The sequence below is a fragment of the Somniosus microcephalus genome, unplaced genomic scaffold (assembly GCF_052327205.1).
Source record: "Somniosus microcephalus isolate GS21.2 unplaced genomic scaffold, FLI_Smic_1.0 unresolved_chr4, whole genome shotgun sequence".
Classification (NCBI taxonomy): domain Eukaryota; kingdom Metazoa; phylum Chordata; class Chondrichthyes; order Squaliformes; family Somniosidae; genus Somniosus; species Somniosus microcephalus.
The window spans coordinates 12,520,379-12,526,530 of record NW_028225182.1 but is presented as its reverse complement, the minus strand read 5'-3'; the positions used below and the strand labels follow the sequence as shown (position 1 = coordinate 12,526,530).

At 44.2% G+C, this 6,152-nt stretch overlaps 1 non-coding gene across 1 annotated transcript; it reads left to right on the top strand.

Moving 5' to 3' along the window:
- The first annotated feature begins 5,769 nt into the window (after window positions 1-5,769).
- Window positions 5,770-5,841, top strand: trnaq-cug (transfer RNA glutamine (anticodon CUG)). Its single transcript has one exon. It is a non-coding gene; the product is annotated as a tRNA-Gln (tRNA).
- Window positions 5,842-6,152: the final 311 nt, after the last annotated feature.

Here is a 6,152-nt window from a genome sequence, read left to right as displayed (position 1 = left end):
AGATGGTAATGTTGTTGATTTTGAAAGAAGAATCTAAAGAACTTTTCTGTAACGGATCCATGGTGTAAGAGTGAGCACTCGGGACTCTGAATCCAGCGATCTGAATTCAAATCTTGGCAGAACCTAAATTCTTCTTGCCCCAGCTGCTGGAAATTAGGGACATACAAGCTTGGCATTTGCATACCAACCACGGTGACTGGACCGTTTGCTGCCTGAATCAATGACGGTTGAATTATTGTACTCGACATCAGATGATAGGCTCAACCTCTCATTCCCAGTTCCAAATAAGCGGGGGAGAAAGATGTGTGTTGTCCAGTGCTTCGTTTGACTGCACAGCAGATTCCTCAACATTTTCTTTGCAAGCTGCATTCGGCTAGCATATTTGTTGAAATTGAAAGCAGTGCTTCTTGAAACGTAGACATTGCACTTCGTATTCTCGAAAAAAGTTAACAATTGCTTATCTTTCGTGCAGCAGTGCCTTGTAAAGATTATTCACATTTTACCTGGCAGGACTGCAATACAAGCTGCTATGAGCAGTGTGAAAAAGAAGCAGAGATTTGTGAACCGATAGCCATCAAGGCAGCTGTGTGATTTGCTCAGAACCGAGGCTTAGCAGAGGGGCAAGTGGGCAAGCTGAAGTTAAGGATGAGACCAGGCCGAGACAAAGTATAATGGTGGAGATGGTAATGTTGTTGATTTTGAGGAAAGAATCTAATGAAATCTTCAGCAACGGTTCCATGGTGTAATGGTGAGCACTCTGGACTCTGACTCCACCAAGCCGAGTTAAATCTCGCTGGAACCTGAATTCGTGTTGTCCCAGCTGCTGGAAATTTGGGACATACAAGCTTGGCATCTTCATAACAACCACTGTTACGGGACCGTTTGCTGCCTGGATCAATGACGGTTGATTTATTGTTCTCGACATCAGATGATAGGCTCAACCTCGCATTCCCAGTTCCAAATAAGAGGGGGAGAAAGGTGTGTGTTGTCCAGTGCTTCGTTTGACTGAACAGCAGAATGCTCAACATTTTCTTTGCAAGCTGCATTCGGCTGGCATACTTGTTGAAATTGAAAGCAGTGCTTCTTGAAACGTAGACATTGCACTTCGTATTCTCGAAAAAAGTTAACAATTGCTTATCTTTCGTGCAGCAGTGCCTTGCAAAGATTATTCACATTTTACCTGGCAGGACTGCAATACAAGCTGCTATGAGCAGTGTGAAAAAGAAGCAGAGATTTGTGAACCGATAGCCATCAAGGCAGCTGTGTGATTTACTCAGAACCGAGGCTTAGCAGAGGGGCAAGTGGGCAAGCTGAAGTTAAGGATGAGACCAGGCCGAGACAAAGTATAATGGTGGTGTGATCAAATACTCCATTCATCACTGCCTGTGACTGTGGTTGGTTTCAGGTTTCAGTTCCCTTACCTCAGTTCCGTCTCCTCACCATTGTATTGTATATTGTAATGTATTGTGTGTAGGGCTCCGCCCATACCTGGCCCCTATGTAAGCAAGCTCAGTCTGGCCTCATATCCAGTACTGCAGACCTCCAGATGGAAGATACCTCTCTCCACTGTGTGTTACCTTCTAAGTTAATAAAAGCCTTGTTTTATTTCACTAACATCGAGTCTCGGAATTATTGAGGCACATCAGGTGGAGATGGTAATGTTGTTGATTTTGAAAAAGGAATCTAAAGAACTTTTCTGTAACGGATCCATGGTGTGAGGGTGAACACTCGGGACTCTGAATCCAGCGATCTGAATTCAAATCTTGGCAGAACCTAAATTCTTCTTGTCCCAGCTGCTGGAAATTAGAGACATACAAGCTTGGCATTTGCATACCAACCACGGTAACTGGACTGTTTGCTGCCTGAATCAATGACGGTTGATTTATTGTTCTCGACATCAGATGATAGGCTCAACCTCTCATTCCCAGTTCCGAACAAGCGGGGCAGAAAGATGTGTATTGTCCAGTGCTTCGTTTGACTGCACAGCAGATTGCTCAATATTATCTTTGCTAGCTGCATTCGGCTGGCAGACTTGTTGAAATTGAAAGCAGTGCTTCTTGAAACGTAGGCATTGCACTTCGTATTCTCGAAAAAAGTTAACAATTGCTTATCTTTCGTGCAGCAGTGCCTTGCAAAGATTATTCACATTTTACCTGGCAGGACTGCAATACAAGCTGCTATGAGCAGTGTGAAAAAGAAGCAGAGATTTGTGAACTGATAGCCATCAAGGCAGCTGTGTGATTTGCTCAGAACCGAGGCTTAGCAGAGGGGCAAGTGGGCAAGCTGAAGTTAAGGATGAGACCAGGCCGAGACAAAGTATAATGGTGGAGACGGTAATGTTGTTGATTTTGAGGAAAGAATCTAATGAAATCTTCAGCAGCGGTTCCACGGTGTAATGGTGAGCACTCTGGACTCTGAATCCACCAAGCCGAGTTCAAATCTTGCTAGAACCTGAATTCGTGTTGTCCCAGCTGCTGGAAATTTGGGACATGCAAGCTTGGCATCTTCATAACAACCACTGTTACGGGACTGTTTGCTGCCTGGATCAATGACGGTTGATTTATTGTTCTCGACATCAGATGATAGGCTCAACCTCGCATTCCCAGTTCAAAATAAGAAGGGGAGAAAGATGTGTGTTGTCCAGTGCTTCGTTTGACTGAACAGCAGAATGCTCAACATTTTCTTTGCAAGCTACATTCGGCTGGCATACTTGTTGAAATTGAAAGCAGTGCTTCTTGAACGTAGACATTGCACTTCGTATTCTCGAAAAAAGTTAACAATTGTTTATCTTTCGTGCAGCAGTGCCTTGCAAAGATTATTCACATTTTCCCTGGCAGGACTGCAATACAAGCTGCTATGAGCAGTGTGAAAAAGAAGCAGAGATTTGTGAACCGATAGCCATCAAGGCAGCTTTGTGATTTACTCAGAACCGAGCCTTAGCAGAGGGGCAAGTGGGCAAGCTGAAGTTAAGAATGAGACCAGACCGAGACAAAGTATAATGGTGGAGACGGTAATGTTGTTCATTTTAAGAAAAGATTCTAATGATTATTTCAGCAAAGGCTCCATGGTGTAATGGTGACCACTCTGGACTTTGAATCCAGCGATGCGAGTTTAAATCTCGGTGGAACCAGATTTCTTGTTGTACCAGCTGCTGGAAATTTGGGACATACAAGCTTGGCATCTGCATAGCAACCACGGTTACGGGACCGTTTGCTGCCTGAATCAATGACGGTTGATTTATTGTTCTCGACATCAGATGATAGGCTCAACCTCTCATTCCCAGTTCCAAATAAGCGGGGAAGAAAGATATGTGTTGTCCAGTGCTTCGTTTGACTGCACAGCAGATTCCTCAACATTTTCTTTGCAAGCTGCATTCGGCTGGCATACTTGTTGAAATTGAAAGCAGTGCTTCTTGAAACGTAGGCATTGCACTTCGTATTCTCGAAAAAAGTTAACAATTGCTTATCTTTCGTGCAGCAGTGCCTTGCAAAGATTATTCACATTTTACCTGGCAGGACTGCAATACAAGCTGCTATGAGCAGTGTGAAAAAGAAGCAGAGATTTGTGAACCGATAGCCATCAAGGCAGCTGTGTGATTTGCTCAGAACCGAAGCTTAGCAGAGGGGCAAGTGGGCAAGCTGAAGTTAAGGATGAGACCAGGCCGACACAAAGTATAATGGTGGAGATGGTAATGCTGTTGATTTTGAGAAAAGAATCTAGAGAACTGTTCAGCAAAGGTTCCATGCTGTAATGGTAAGCACTCTGGACTCTGAATCCAGCGATCCAAGTTCAAATGTCGGTGGAACCTGAACTCTTGTTGTCCCAGCTGCTGGAAATTTGGGACATACAACCTTAGCATCTGCATACCAACCACAGTTACGGGACCGTTTGCTGCCTGAATCAATGACGGTTGATATATTGTTCTCAACATCAGATGATAGGCTCGACATCTTATTCCCAGTTCCAAATAAGAGGGGGAGAAAGATGTGTTTTGTCCAGTGCTTCGTTTGACTGCACAGCAGAATGCTCAACATTTTCTTTGCAAGCTGCTTTCGGCTGGCATACTTGTTGAAATTGAAAGCAGTGCTTCTTGAAACGTAGACATTGCACTTCGTATCTCGAAAAAAGTTAACAATTGCTTATCTATCGTGCAGCAGTACCTTGCAAAGATTATTCACATTTTACCTGGCAGGACTGCAATGCAATCTGCCATGAGCAGTGTGAAAAAGAAGCTGAGATTTGTGAACCGATAGCCATCAAGGCAGCTGTGTGATTTGCTCAGAACCGATGCTTAGCAGAGGGGCAAGTGGGCAAGCTGAATTTAAGGATGAGACCAGGCCGAGACAAAGTATAATGGTGGAGATGGTAATGTTGATGATTTTGAGAAAAGAATCTAGGGAACTGTGCAGCAAAGGTTCCATGGTGTAATGGTGACCACTCTGGACTTTGAGTCCAGCGATCCGAGTTCAAATCTTGGTGAAACCTGAATTCTTGTTGTCCCAGCTGCTGGAAATTTGGGACATACAAGCTTGGCATCTGCATAACAACCACGGTTACGGGACCGTTTGCTGCCTGAATCAATGACGGTTGATGTATTGTTCTCAACATCAGATGAGAGGCTCAACATCTTATTCCCAGTTCCAAATAAGAGGGGGAGAAAGATATGTGTTGTCCAGTGCTTCGTTTGACTGCACAGCAGAATGCTCAACATTTTCTTTGCAAGCTGCATTCGGCTGGCATACTTGCTGAAATTGAAAGCAGTGCTTCTTGAAACGGAGGCATTGCACTTCATATTCTCGAAAAAAGTTAACAATTGCTCACCTTTCGTGAAGCAGTGCCTTGCAAAGATTATACTCATTTTACCTGGCATGACTGCAATAGAAGCTGCTATGAGCAGTGTGAAAAAGAAGCTGAGATTTGTGAACCGATAGCCATCAAGGCAGCTGTGTGATTTACTCAGAACCGAGGCTTAGCAAAGGGGCAAGTGGGCAAGCTGAAGTTAAGGATGAGACCAGAACGATACAAAGTATAATGGTGGCGACGGTAATGTTGTTGATTTTAAGAAAAGACTCTAATGAATTTTTCAGCCCTGGTTGCATGGTGTAATGGTGACCACTCTGGACTTTGAGTCCAACGATCCGAGTTTAAATCTTGGTGGAACCTGAATTCTTGTTGTCCCAGCTGCTGGAAATTTGAGACATACAAGCTTCGCATCTGCATACCAACCATGGTTACGGGACCGTTTGCTGCCTGGTTCGATGACGGTTGGTTTATTGTTCTCGACATCAGATAATAGGCTCAACCTCTCATTCCCAGTTCCAAATAAGCGGGGGAGAAAGATGTGTATTGTCCAGTGCTTCGTTTCACTGCACAGCAGATTGCTCAACATTTTCTTTGCAAGCTGCATTCGGCTGGCAGATTTTTTGAAATTGAAAGCAGTGCTTCTTGAAACGTAAACATTGCACTTCGTATTCTCGAAAAAAGTTAACAATTGCTTATCTATCGTGCAGCAGTGCCTTGCAAAGATTATTCACATTTTACCTGGCAGGACTGCAATACAAGCTGCTATGAGCAGTGTGAAAAAGAAGCAGAGATTTGTGAACCGATAGCCATCAAGGCAGCTGTGTGATTTACTCAGAACCGAGGCTCAGCAGAGGGGCAAGTGGGCAAGCTGAAGTTAAGGATGAGACCAGGCCGAGACAAAGTATAATGGTGGAGATGGTAATGTTGTTGATTTTGAGAAAAGAATCTAGGGACCTGTGCAGCAAAGGTTCCATGGTGTAATGGTAAGCACTCTGGACTCTGAATCCAGCGATCCGAGTTCAAATCTCGGTGGAACCTGAATTCTTGTTGTCCCAGCTGCTGAAATTTGGGACATACAAGCTTGGTATCTGCATACCAACCACGGTGACGGGGCCGTTTGCTGCCTGAATCAATGGCGGTTGATTTATTGTTCTCGACATCAGATGATAGGCTCAACCTCTCATTCCCAGTTCCAAATAAGAGGGGGAGAAAGATGTGTGTTGTCCAGTGCTTCGTTTGACTGCACAGCAGAATGCTCAACATTTTCTTTGCAAGCTGCATTCGGCTGGCATACTTGCTGAAATTGAAAGCAGTGCTTCTTGAAAAGTAGGCATTGCACTTCGTATTCT